Raw genomic sequence first — 15,806 nt, forward strand, 5'->3', positions numbered from 1 at the left:
TGAAATCAGAAAGAAGATGTATATTATGAAGTGAAGAAAGAGAGAGAGAATATGCTAACAGTGGATATGAGGTGAAATCAGAAAGAAGATGTATATTATGAAGTGAAGAAAGAGAGAGAGAATATGCTAACAGTGGATATGAGGTGAAATCAGAAAGAAGATGTATATTATGAAGTGAAGAAAGAGAGAGAGAATATGCTAACAGTGGATATGAGGTGAAAAGAGTAGATTGGACATTGGCTGAGAAACGAAAATAAGTAATAAACATGTTATGAAAGAGAGAGAGAGAGAGAGAAAGAATATGTAGTCCGTGAATAAGGGATAGAAAAAAAGAGAGAAAAATACGTAATCACTGACTATTTTGTATCATTTGTTTGTTATAAAATTTACTGTTGCTTTCTGTGTGACCGATTATATTTTAGTGAGAAACGAAGCTTCACATAGATATACACTGCATCTATCTATATATATATATATATACTAGCTGACGTAGCCGTTCAACGCACGAGATAAACAGAGGGGTTCCGGGTTGAAATAATGTCTCAGATCCGAAAGATGAACCACCTATGGCACTCCCCGGGGAGCCCTAAGAGTACATGCCAGGTTTAGTGACAATCGGTACAGCAGTTTGACAGTTATAAACGGACTCCCCCACACTCACACAGACTTTTGTCAACTAATGGTTTAGATGTATGTGTGTGCACTAAAACATGCGTTCTTTCGACGTTTAACAAATTGCACAGTTAACAAAGAAGGGCCTTGAGATGTATGCTGAAGTCATCTATCTGTCTACACATTCTATAGGGTTGGTAATAGTTTGCACTGTTGCGTCGTAATAGTTTGCTAAGCGACATATTTGGTCCATATTTCATAATTTTTATGATATGACTATTAGAGCTACATATTCACATTTCCCTTTATGATTTGTCTATCTGAATCGCTCGTTACTAATATTACCTCGAGTTCCTTCAACATTATAATTACACATATATATGATTCTCACGAAGAGTATTTGTAACAGCTTTGTTTGCCAGTGACGTCTGGGCGGTAACTTGTGAAGCTGGCTATAAATACTCCATAACGTCTCTATTTGCACAACTTTCTGTGATTAATAGCCGGAAGAGAACAATTCCATTTCTGACCACTTTTAACTGTCTTAAAATTGAGTTACTGAAAAGCCATTCCGCGAAATATTATTGTGTAAAAGTTCTGATATACAAATATCAATGGTTTCAATTAGAGGTATATTAGTAAAGAGGGAGGTAATGATTCTTTCATGTGAATTAAGACAATTATTCACCTCCAAATCCCATTTTATGGCCAACTTTGACATTACCTGCCTCTTTACTAACATACCTCTAAACGAAACCATTGATATTTGTATATCTGACCTTTTGCACAATAATATCTCGCTGAATGGCTTTTCAGTAACTCAAAATAAGACAGTTAACTGGTATCTGAGGAAGAGTTATTCTTTTTTCTAGACCTTATCTCTTGAATGCCAGCAGCAAACTGTTTGGTATTGTAAAAAAATTTGATTACTGCACTCATTATTAAGTATTAATAGTAGGTAAGATATGATGTTCGTGCCCAAATGATCGCTTCCTCTCGATCTGAACGTTTTGTCATATCTCACACGCTGACGCTAAATATTAAATGTCTTTTGAGCACAACACATGTGTTGGTGTTTCTTATCAATACTTATCACTGCGTTATTAGTTATGAGTTGTTGTTTAGTATGCTACATAAAAAAATCACGGTGCCATCCACAAAGTGAAAGCCATAAATGAGAACCCTTCGACCCAAAAAGCCACTCTGATGAAGCCGGATATACTTTCTGGTACTGTTAACAAGCTAACAAATAAGAATTGAATATTATTGAAGACTCGAAAACTTCCAGCCACCCTTAGAAATCAACAGGTATTTTAAAGTCTCCCGATGCAGCTCCAATGGAATTTTGCTCCATGGAAGAAGACATCCAGGTACAGGGTTGATCTATGAAAGTGCATCGAGATGTTTGGTCTAAGACGATGATAGGGAGGATCTGTGAAAAGTGCATCAAAATGTTTTGTTTAAGACAGACTTTGTTCTTCTCCGCAGAAGCTTGATCTAACGAAAATTATGGTTAGCAGATTAAGCATGATTGACGATCTAAGGGCAGCCAGGACGGGAGCGCTGTTATAAAATACGATTATCCTTCAGTGCATAGATAACAATACAAAGAAATAAAATGGTGAAATTCAGTTTTAGAATTAATGGCCCAAAATTAACATTAAAATGTATTTTAATGGAAGATTGGTTGTGAAAAAATAAATGATAATAACTTCGAATCAGAGTAAGTTATATACCACCCAGAGCGAAACTTAAAATCATCAGAGTAAGTTATGTACCACCCAGAGCGAAACTTAAAATCATCAGAGTAAGTTATGTATCACCCAGAGCGAAACTTAAAATTATAAGAGTAAGTTATGTACCAACTGAGAGCGAAACTTAAAATCATCAGAGTAAGTTATGTATCACCCAGAGCGAAACTTAAAATCATCAGAGTAAGTTATGTACCACCCAGAGCAAAACTTAAAATCATCAGAGTAAGTTATGTATCACCCAGAGCGAAACTTAAAATCATCAGAGTAAGTTATGTACCACCCAGAGCGAAACTTAAAATCAACCTGGCCGTCAAACTAGCAAATCGACTTTACTATTATTATTATTATGTATCTTAGAATGCATTGTTACACTTGCTACTAATGATATTTTCGGCCTAAACACAATAATATCTCACGAGGTAGGGCCAACTTAGGAGACATTGGTTAGTCCTAAATACAAATCTAAGCTAAAAATGTGAATCAATCTTTATAATAAAAGCGTAATGATGAAAAACAGTTTAAAATGAAATAAAGATAAATACTTTCGATATAGCAACTATATAACCAATTTCATTATTATAGGTAACAATAAGTAACCAAGGTAGCATATTTCACCAAGGGAACCCACAAACATCAGTTTCTGCCCCAAACCATACTGACTGATTTATACTTCTCTGGAAACCTGCTCTCTCTTACACAACACTCTTCCTAAACTTGAGACTACTATTTGGGAATATACTGTATATTATTGTCAAATAAAATCAAAAAGACGGAGAGAAGGGAGACCGGGAAATCAAGACTCCCCCCTGCATGGATACGGTATTTTTAATGATATAAGTGAAACATTTTTCTTAGAAAATGCATATCTTACAAAATACTTAATAATTTTAAAAGCAATTATAAAGTAAAAGAGAAATTATGAAAATTAAGATTCGAATAATTTATGCACTGTTGCTGTTCTGTTACAGATCTTCATACCGTGATATTTCACAGAATGGTTTAAAATACTATTTAATTTTTCTTTAAAACAATCGCATAATGAAGAATAATTTAACGATTAAACACTTATCTGTGGCTCAGTAGTAAGTCTGAAGACTTATAACGCTAAAAACCGGATTTCGATATCAGTGGTCGGCACAACACAGGTATCATATTGTGTAGCTTTACCCTTAAAAACAAACAAATAATCTTAACTAGAAAATGGCTGAGAATGTTCATACTTGTTAGATAGTTAATTCCTTCAAATCATTATCCTCATATGAAAAAGCGCCGTTAAGGCATTAAAGTATGTATGTGTTAAAAGTAATTAGTCCCTGAAAATGGAGAAGGGTTGTAGCTGTAAAAATCATTACTCCGGAACACATTGATGTAATACTTCCGTCTTGCTGTAAACAAACGTACACAAAATATGTTGCTGTGACATAAGTTTTGTGTTTTATAATCTATACGTGGAATAGAATAAAAATAGTTGATTAATTCAACCCAAAATTACTGATGGGATCTTATGTGGTCTCATCGGCTTTTTGAACAAACTTCTTAAAATATTTAACCCAAAAATTTGATAGTGGGTTGATGACTTACTTGGTTCCAAAGTCCCTATTAACATATGAGTCATAAAAAAATAAACAAAAATACCTTCAATACTGCATTAGTCCGCTAATTATTGTTGGGTTTTCCATACATTATACATAGAAAATGAGGGATTTTTCTCATTTATGTTTGATCAGTCCTTTACAACAGCTCTAACAGGCAAAACCATGAAACAACTGAACATGTTGCAATACGTGAATTTCGGTAAAAAAAAAAAGTCAGCAATTTGAAAATTAATCAAAAGCTAAATATAAAGTTGTATTTTGATCAATTCACCCATCTATAACTTGCTTCATTATGAAAAAACAAAACAAAAAAAGGACACAATTACCATTAGTTCACAAAATCCATTTAGTAGCCAACTTAATCTGTTATACATAAGCAATGAGTGATTTTATCTCTCTTTTTTAATTCTCCCTTTAATTATGGAGGAAGAATGATTTGGTTTCTGCTTATACAGGCTATATGAATCTCGCTTTAATTATGGAGGAAGAATGATTTGGTGTCTGCTTATACAGGCTCTATGAATCTCGCTTTAATTATGGAGGAAGAATGATTTGGTTTCTGCTTATACAGGCTCTATGAATCTCGCTTTAATTATGGAGGAAGAATGATCTGGTTTCTGCTTATAAAAGCTCTATGAATTCAAATTCGGGTTGGTGGCTAACTATTCAAATGTTCAGTTACGTCTGGCACTCAAGTTTGTCAGATGTATTTAGTAAACGGAAAAATTTCAAGATCCTAAAGGTTATGTGTATATAAAAGTAAATAAACCAAGTATTTGAGGTTGCTTAACATTATAGTTTCCATGTGCAGATTCTATTGAAATGTTTTAACGGAACACCTGGCATATATCAGACCAGAAGTAAACTTTAGTAACGGAACACGCGTTGTATACCAGACTATGACAGGGCTAGGTTACCTTTTTGTAGGCCTGGCGCCAAAAAAAGATTTGTGAGCATCCATTTTTGCGTGTTCTGTTAATTCCCTTTTTATTCGGATAAGATGGAAATAATCTATTTATCAATTTTTTTGAATAAGCAAATTCCTTATCAACTGTCATAAACTGCAGATGAAGGTTGAACAGTCGCATCAGTCAGAAGTAGACGCTTTTAAAGGTCTTGGAGTAATATTACTTTTCTTCTTTCAAAGTATAAGAAGTACAAAACTAAAACAAAAAAAAGCCAAAGATTCTGAAAACATTCAGTTCAACAGAACAAAATAATATCAAAATATATGTGCAAAGACAAAGTGCACTAATACAAACGAACATACACAGACTTCCTTTCATTATATTGAAACGATTTTGGAGCCTCATCATAACATTACAATGTAAGACCACACGCCAGGTCATACTTTTTTTTTATATGATGACCGTGCATCTTGACAATAGTTTGTAGCGTAGGTTCCATTGCAAAAGGCTCCGTAGTAAGACTGTCATGCTCAAATCATACCCCTCCTCCTAATATCTTTCCATAATTAATCTAGTGTATGAGAAAGACAGTTTTCCATTGCCCATTTTAATAGAACAATTCTAAAGAAATCCATATGCATTGTGTTCGGAGACTTCACTAGTATGTCTGTGTGAAATAGCATGAATACCCATTTCATTCTCTGTCTTCTTGAGGCAGAACAGGTATGTCATGGAAGCAACTTGTGTATACTTAATTTGTGGTGCTTTTCCAGATGGAAATCCTTCTTGATTATATTGTGTGCTGTTGTCTTAGGCAATGGACGGCTGTTGCCACTGGCCCTTGTGTTCGTGGATTCTCACCTGTTAAAAATGATGCAATTTGCTTACTACGGATGTGGTATGACTTGTTGTAGGTCTCTTTCTGGGTGATTCTGGTGCCCAGCTTGATCAATATTCCTTTTATTTCCAGTGCCATTAAGTACAAGAGATATCTCTCTCCATATTCATGATCTGTGTGTTCAAAAGGGTTATTGCGCACATTTCAAAAAATCGATCAATTTTTGGTGGCATCAAAACAATATAAAAATGTAGTTCAGATAAATTCCGTTCCACAGAAGCTTTATATCGGCTGCGGTTGTTACGGGGCTTGCTTATTTGTATATTCAAAATTGTTTTGATATAACATAATCAACCTTGTAGGAAGTGGGTGTGGTGTGCTCCATCCTGACCAAACAAAACACGTCTGTTCCTGTTAACCCAACAATTGAAAACAAATTAATTCCCTGGTGGGTCAGAGGTCAGTTTACGGAATTACAACGCTAAAATTCAGAGTTCGATGCGCAAATAGCCCTTTGTATAGCTTTGCTCAAAACACAATAACAGCAAACAAATCAAAAACTAGAATTCGATAATTTTATATATACATGTATATAAATACAAACAATGATCCGGTAACGACGAACACTCTAGACAAACAAAATTTCAGACGGCGGTCACAAGGACTGGCTGCTTACTTGGAGAATTTGAAAAAAACAAAAACAAAAACCAGATATATATAGTAGTTGCGTATGGTGTTTCTCCTAGTCCGGACACCTATATATATATATATATATATATATAGTGACGGAACACTAGCAATATGTTAATAATTGTACCAAGTATTTGCCCCTGATGAGCTTCAACATTTCAAAAGGAGTAAACTTTAGTGACAGAACACCAGCAATATGGTACGATTTTTATATATTATCAAGATGAAATAGGTTATCTTGTCATTGAACAGCGTTTGTGTCCAATTCTTTTTTAAGCCTATCTTCATAAGGATGATGCTTACTGTAGGCTTATTCAGATGTTATTATCTTATAACGAAACAAACATCTCTAGAAATAGAATACGAATTGCTAACGCGATTCGAGAGTCAACTAACTTTACGTTGATACACGAGGACAATAAAACCACGTGCTAAGAGCAGCCTGAGTCTATTTCTCACTAAAGCAAAGGGGTTAAAAATCCACTAAAAATTAATGTGGTTCTAATTCATTCGCATATGGCATTGAGATTCCTCCGGCGCGGCAAGCTTTGGCTCTCAACAACCGAAATTACCCGCCCCGGCGCCACCGGTTCTTTTCCCCGCTTGTTTTCAGGGATGTTTGCGGTTCCGTAGAACCGAGAATGTCTTGACAGGAATGACTTTCAGCTTGATACACATATGATTTTGATTTAACGGCATCTTCATTCCAATTCACTGCACTTATCCCCCCACCCCCACCACCACCACCACGTCACTAGCGGAAGGGTAAGTTAATTGGGAATTCTCAGACTTGTCACCGATGCTTCATTCCAGCTGTAGAAATCGCAGCCAATCAACATACACATTTCTTTGTTAAGAATAAAATTAGCTACCGTTTTCTCCTTTCTAGATGGCCAACGAAAATCGTATAAAATTGAGGGTTAGGAGATTAGGTTTTTTAAGACTTCCGAAAGCTGATAAAAAAAACAACTGTTTTGTATTTTGTATCTTAACTATACGATGTAAAAATTGTACTTTGTGGTTTTATTATTATACGTGAAGACACAACAAATATTTGGTTATCGTTAAGCGCAAGGCTACGCAGTTGTCTGTCTGTACTCTACACATCGCAGGTATCGAATCCCAATTTTAGCTTTATAAGCCCTCAGTCTTACCACTGACCAACCAGGAAACATGGGGTCAGTTTTCGTTTAGTCTTTATACATCTTCGGAACTCTCACTGTATTTTGCTGTTGCTTTCTTGTTCCAGTGATAACTCAGCTGAATAGATGCATGATGTTTACTTCAACAGAAAACCAGCCTTAGCAGTTAATATTAACTTCCGATCAGAGCAAGCTAGCTTCTTAAAGCGAAACTAAGAGTCAAGTTTCGGTACATTTGCTTTTATTTTCACGTGAAAAAAATGTTTCCTTATCAACATAACAATATTTTATTTTGAGTATTACCACGCTAATAGGTTTGTTTGTATATACAACAGTTGTAGACGCTGACATGTGCACCCCATAATCTACTGTGTCACCTGTCTCCGTTCTAGTATTGACACAGATACGTGTAGTTCAGGCATTTATATTTTAAAACTTAGCATAGATTAGAATGACCCAGTTTTGTACTGTGCCAGACTGATGTCTATAAGGTCAGTTCTAAGATTGGTTTGTTTTAGTTGTTACAGAAACAGCCGGTAGTCCAGGTTATAAGAATGAGTTAATCTACTTGGAAACCACCTCTTTCTTAGTTCTAAAGCACCTGTATTTAAATGTTTAAATATTAAATTTTACAGGTGCACACTGTGGCCACGAGTTAATGTTTTTAAAAACGAACAACAAAGGAGTAAAACTTTGGTAAAATCTGTTAGCTTATTGAGCTAGTGTCCTTGTCGATCACAACTCAAGTGGTGTCGCATTTCAAGTGTACACGTATTTGTATGTGAAGGTACTTTCTTACAACCTGAACAAGTCCGGATTCCGTATGTTACGTAATGTGTACACTTTGTGTAGTCAGGGATTATAAACATCATGCTATTGAACCATAACGTAACCATGTGTATGGAAATAATTACATGAATCTGATTAAGAAATTTGTAAGGTTTTTTTTTATGGCCGTTATGTGTCGGCTGGTACTTGAACTTTTCATATAGATGAAGAACATCTTATTTCGGATTTCAACAAATCTGAAGCACCAGAAATGATATTGTGTAACGTAGCAATCATTAGCATCAGGGGATGTGTTGTTTAAACATTACCTGACACCTGGCATCGCTTCAATGAAAAAAAATGTGATTTCAGACATGTACTATACTTGAAAATTAAAGCTTGTATGTTGGAAACGGTTTCTTTACAACTTAAAATAAATTAATAATAAACACCAACTATAATAGGCCTAACTCATACAAATTAACATATATATAGACTTTCATAATATTTTTATTTTGGGGTCGAGCATAATCTAGTGGTTAATGTGTCGAATTATGGATCTGTCGGTCCTGAGTTTGTGTCACGTTACTGCAAAAAAATAAAATAAATAGATAAATCTGTCTTCGCTCCTAGGGGGCCATGTATATACTACAAGGTCAAATCCCACTATTTGTTGGACAACAGTTGCCGGTAGGTGCTGTTGACTAGCTGCCTTTCTTCTAGTCTATCATATCAAATAGCTATGCGCGAATATTCGGAAAACAAACAAACAAACAATTTTGGTTATTATTTTATAATACATTAGATTCTTTCGGAGTTCTAAGCTAAAACTGACGTACTTTTGTCGTGGTTTTTGACATCCTTGAATTTTTCGATAACGTATTTTCATCGCATCTCGTCCAGCATAACGATGTCAAGATATACTGATATGCTTGAAACCATAACAAGACTGTAACCGAATCGAAGTTGTTTATATGAAAGATTATTTAATATAATTTTTCTCAGTAAAAAACACAACTCATGATAAATAACTAAAGTGTATATAATATCATTTAAAACTTTATCAACATGAGTTTGCAATTGCCTGTCTATAGAGTATACATGCCTAACGGTTCTTAAACATCTAGATCAAAAACTCTTAGGCTTAACTAAGGTTACACGAATTTACTTGCTGTTTTAGACTGTAAATCACAAAAATTGCGATATTTTATTTCAAATTCAAATCTAAAGGTTGACCACCCATTAGATATAATAATCCAATGAATAAATATAGTTCATCTTTGCATTATTTAAGTAATACGACGACTCAATAATCTTCTTATTACTTGAATAATAAGATGACTCAATACAGTTGACCTTCGCATCAATTCTTATCCATAAATATTAGTAAGCTTGAAATGTAAGCAGAATATAATTAAGGTGAACGATAAACTTAAAGCTTCGCTGCTTTGTCTGAAGTTTGAATTGTAATGATATTTAGTACATAACCTGAACCTAATTGTTTGTGTGTCATATAAAAGCAGAAATAGCTTAAACGAAGTTACAATTTCATTCAGTTGATTGTTCTGCTAATTTCCATAACCTCATGTAATAATATATATATATATATGTGTGTGTGTGTGTGTGTGTCTTTCGGGATACTTGAGTTACTTCAAATATATGTGATGAGGTACTGTTTATAGTCAATATGTGTGCTCAGGTAATGTTTATAGTTTATGTTGAAGATAGAGATACGTTTATTTTATAATACTTCTCATGCTTCTGAAAAGCTGTTTACATGAAAAATAAAGCTCTCAACTCTGACAAACTGTTTACATGAAAAACAAAGCTCTCAACTCTGAAAACTGCTTACGTCAAAAACAAAACTCTAAACTCTGAAAACTTTTTACATTAAAACAAAACTCTCAACTCTGACAAACTGTTTAAGTCAAAAACAAAACTCTCATCTCTGAAAAACTTTTTACATGAAAAACAAAACTCTCAACTCTGTCTAAATGTTCGCATCAAAAACAAAACTTCTTACTGGTACTTCTGTTGCTTATCTATGCATCTGATGTATATGGAATCTAAACTACAAAAAAACATAAACGTTGGCATCAAAACCAAAACTTCAAATTATTAGAAGGTGGCTCGCGAGAGTTATGTACGTTGCAAATATGAAGTATAAGCAAGAATAAATGTTTGTACTCAAATCAATACTTTAAAATTTTACAAGTTTACTACGAGTGTGATATATGTTAAATCTATTGTGTAGACAAAAAAGTTGTTTGTGTGTAAAAATATCTTTTTGTTTCTTCATTAGAACTTCATTAAAAGCGGGTTTCATTTCAAGGTATGAATTAATAAAAAGTTGAAAATATAAAAGCCTAAAAAACATTGAAATATATATATATATATAATATGCGACTCATGAGAATAATTTTTTGGAGTTTTTGCTATAAAGAAAAGGTCCGCCTTTAATTGAGACATGGGCGGTCCTGAATGGCCGTCTTTTTCTCAAATAGAACTTCGACTCCGCCTTTCAAGAGATTTCGACTGAAGATGGGACAAAGAGATTCACGCTACACGGTTGGCTAGCAGCAGCCCTCTTACGGCTAGATTTTGTTTAGATATTGCGTCAAACCTCCAGAAAAGGCGGGAAGAGAAGATTTGTTGATAGTACAATAAGGAGGAGGAGTTCGGTATGGCGGTCAGACTTCTTGCGCAACTATATTTATCTGAAGACAGTCTTAATAAACATATAGATTCATTTTAGTTTCGTCCCGTCTGATTTGAAAACAGATCTGTAGAAAAACCTTTCTCACAGATTTCTAAAACACTATGTTCTAATTGAAACATAAATTACATCAAACTGGTAAATAAAAAAAAACTAACTTTATCCAAGGGACCTGTATATAGATGCTTTTAAAAATGAATGCAATTTATTCGGTTGAAACTTAAAACATACGAGTAGTCATGCCCAAAATATTAAGTCAGTAGCTTCACGCTCTTTTTGTAATTGCAATCAGTCTTTCATATTTTGAGATTTTCGTTCGATATTACCACGAATATGAAATCTTTATACAGTGCAAATCTCTGTTCTTCCTCCGAATGAACTTATTTATTAGTATTTCCGTTTCAAAACGTGGACGTGGAGTATAGAATGAGCATATTGAACGAAACAGTTTAAAACAGAAGCAGAGAAACGAGTGACGTGCATTATTCTGCCTTATTCGTGTCACTATACAGTTAGACGTATGAAGATAAAACACTCGAGAAAGGCGCTCAACTGAAATGTTGTAAGCGTAACATTGCAAGTTGAAGTGGGTATTATCTTTATTCAAAATCTGACTAAAACTGACTTTATAAAGCAGTTGCATAGTTTTAACAGTACAGAATGTTGTGAGCTGTTCGCATGAATAAAATAAAAAGCACAAAACCTTTAGAAAAAACTTTTAACTTATTTTAAGATGGTTCTAATGGCGCAGGAATCGAGGCAGCAGGTGAAGCGACCGCCCTTCCTAGATTTGTGAAGAGAGAGAGAGGCAGCAGTCACCGTCAAGTAGATAAATTCCTTGGGAACCCAAACAACTAAATTTCCATTCAGAGATTCTAAATTTTTATTCGTCAAAATTAAAAACAAAACAACGTATGTATTGTATAGGGTCACTAGTTATTCAATAATAATACTCTTCACGGCAATTGATATCCAACAATTTCAGGTTCGTTGAAAGTCGCAACACCTACCACCCAGGAAAAAAATAAAGTTCTTATGCCACAATTTCGCTCTTTATTCCTTTGTGTTATTGAAAAGCTATATTTGGCGTTTTCAACAATTTTGAGGTTAACTGTTAAATGTGAGTCATGTTTGTCTTTTCAGTTATTATGAAACGCATTGTTGATGAATATTAGTCATGTTGGACTGGCTCGATGATTCTGAAGTGCATTGTTGAATGTGAGTCATGTTTTTCTTCTCTGATGATTTTAAAGTGAAGTATTAAATGTAAGTCATCTTTTCTTCTCTGATGATTTTAAAGTGAAGTATTAAATGTAAGTCATGTTTTTCTTCTCTGATGATTTTAAAGTGAAGTATTAAATGTAAGTCACGTTTTTCTTCTCTGATGATTTTAAAGTGAAGTATTAAATGTAAGTCACGTTTTTCTTCTCTGATGATTTTAAAGTGAAGTATTAAATGTAAGTCATGTTTTTCTTCTCTGATGATTTTAAAGAGAAGTATTAAATGTAAGTCATGTTTTTCTTCTCAATTAATATGAAGTGTAGTGTTGAATGTGAGTCAAGTTTGGCTTGTTCAATGATTATAAAGTGTAGTGTTAAAGATCTGTACTATGAATTGTCCTCAGTACATTTGTTAAATAATTAGACGATAAATACGTTCTAGCTTAGGAGCACACGACCGGCTTTCTAAATTATTGTAATATCAATCCTTTTTCAGATTTTTAACCCTGAACCGGGTGAGATTTTAAATACACCTTCTTATTGTTCTTGTTTTCTAATACGACTCGCAGATGCTTCTTGGAGTGTAACGACTAAAAACTCAAAGCGAAACGACTTATCCGAGAAAACAAATATCAATTAAAGAATCAGTTTTTTACTATTGGATGTCCTAATAAATATTACAAAACCGCAAAAAAAAAGATTAAACATGATAATAAACTAAAAACTCATCTTTGCTAAAACTTTTATCACATTTATTTAGCCATTCATTTAAAGTGTTAAGAGGTCTTAACTTTCTTACACATATATCAGCACATATTGTGAATTTTAAAGAACATGTTGACAGATGATTTAAGCTATATTTTCATGATTAGATGGATTCACTATGGACTACAATAACATTGGAAGCATTTAATTCTCTGGACTAAAGATTCGGGAGGCGAAGACGTTTCGGGTAATTTGTGTAACTCAGAATTACCGTAACGAACTTTCTCTAATTGTTTCCTGTTATATTCGTTACAAAACTTACCTAAGTTTTATGCAACTCACAACAGGATGAAGACGGCATTGTTGAATTTGCCAGGTTTCTATACCTAGAGTAACTCCCGTTAATAGAATATATCAGTGTTAATGAGAACTACCTAGCCTTTATGTCTCGAAACATAAGTGATCACCAGTACTGTTATATTTGGACGCAGCAGAGTTAAATAAAATTGTTTGTTTGTTTTGAATTTTGCGCAAAGCTTCAAGAGTGCTATCTGTGGTAGCCTTCCGTAATTTAGCAGTGTAAGACTAGAGGGAAGGCAGCTAGTCATAACCACCCACCGCTAACTCTTGGGCTACTCTTTTACCAACGAATAGAGGATTGATCGTCACATTATAACGAATCCGTGACCCTCAGATTGCGAGTCGAGCGCCCTAAACACCTGGCCATGCCGGGCCTGGTTGTTTATTTTAAAATATAAGCACAAAACCTGAAAATCTGAACAAAGTTATAACCTTTGAAGAATATTTAAACAATTTGAATTGAACTATTCTTGTTTTATACAACTTTGTTCCGTTATTCCCTAAATGCTGTTGGTAAATATTTTTTCCTAACTTTCTTTACAACTTCTAGAGCAACAACTTGTAACTTATTTGAATACAATTCGTGTTATTAGGAAGAAAAGTGATAAAGACAAATAAGTTTCTAATTATAAGAACTTACGGTTAAAAATCAAAGAAGAATATTTCAGCCACAATACATTTGCCCAATAGTTTTACCAAATGTAGCACCCGGCTCCTATAAGTGAGAAAAAATACATTAACAGCCAGTCGCTAGAAAAGGTACCATGTTAGCTGAACTTTGAAAATGTGGTTAACTGTGCTTTTTTTGCACTTCTCCTGATCATGAATATAGGTATTTAATATATGTTCTCCAGTGTCAAATGTCGACTTTTAGATTGCAAATCGCATACGTCGTTGCCATGTTAATACTGCTTCTACAAGCACAAAAAAAATGTGTAAAATATGCATGTATTTTGACCAAAAGTGTATTAGGAGCTTAAGAAATTGATATCGGGCAAAACATACGACCAATATAGAAACCCTATAGCCATTAACGTGCAAACAATACAAGCAGTATGGAAACCCTATAGCCATTAACGTACAAACAATACAAGCAGTATGGAAACCCTATAGCCATTAACGTACAAACAATACAAGCAGTATGGAAACCCTATAGCCATTAACGTACAAACAATACAAGCAGTATGAAACCCTATAGCCATTAACGTACAAACGTATTATCCAGCTCCCTTGGTGTCACGTAAAGTAGAGAGATTAAAATTTGAAGATGCAGGCGAGTTTGCACTTGGATGGGCTAGACGTTCAAAACGTGCTGCTCAGTATAGTGTGAAACAATTGGTCCTTACAAAGAAAAAATCAAAACGTTTTTTCTATCGTAGTGTGACTGATAAATTCCACAAAACTTCCAGCTTGGAATATACTAAATCACAGGTAGACTACCTACATGAGTAAAAACTTTCACCAGTTTCTACATAAAGAACTATGAGACCCACCTGCTTGCGGCAAACATGTTTTAACACTCATCAGAATAAAACTGCACAGAAGTGTGAAAATGTTGTGAACAGCGCAGGACAGAATAGAGGACGTTTTGCTAGTGATATAACACATAATAAAAGTGATATCGGTGTTATGAAAAACAAGTAAAAGTTTCTTACTGTAGGAAAGCTTGCGTCAGCAATAACTCTGATGGTTAGGAGTCGAGGTACGGTCAAGGTATACAAGAATGCTCTACTTGACCGTTTCATAGGATTATTTGGGACACTGGCATTTCAGAACCGATCCCAACAGAGTACGGTCAAGGTATACAAGAATGCTCTACTTGACCGTTTCATAGGATTATTGGGACACTGGCATTTCAGAACCGATCCCAACAGAGTACGGTAAAGGTATACAAGAATGCTCTACTTCACCGTTTCATAGGATTATTGGGACACTGATATTTCAGAACCGATCCCAACGGGACACTGACATTTCAGAACCGATCCCAACAATTGGTCCTTGGATCCCAACAGACCAGATTCATTATTTTGTAGCCAACTGCATGTCACTAAAATTCCGTTACCGAACATGCTCGACCTTTCAACCGTGGGGACATATAATCTGACGGTCAATCCCTCTATTCGTTGGTAAAATAGTAGTTCAAGAGTTGGCAGTTGGTGATGTTGACTAGCTGTCTTTCCTCTAGTCAATTACTTCAAAATTACGGACGGCTAGCGCAGATAGCCTTCGAGTAGATTTGCGCGAAATTCAACAGACAAACAAAAGTTTGTAGCGTATATAAAACAACTGGTTAATTTCCTACTGTGTAAGTTTGATGTTTATTACGTTTTTCAATACTGTTTATCTATTAATAGCTAATAAAGTCCCCATACATTTGGACATTAAATACATAATTTTTCTATTTATTTGCTTAAAGTATTCAATGTATGCACGTTTTCATGTACGTCAGATATACTCTAATCTATATTTACTTCTCTATCTTTTATCAACGATATTTC

The sequence above is a fragment of the Limulus polyphemus genome, unplaced genomic scaffold (assembly GCF_000517525.1).
Source record: "Limulus polyphemus unplaced genomic scaffold, Limulus_polyphemus-2.1.2 Scaffold1606, whole genome shotgun sequence".
Taxonomy (NCBI): Eukaryota; Metazoa; Arthropoda; class Merostomata; order Xiphosura; family Limulidae; genus Limulus; species Limulus polyphemus.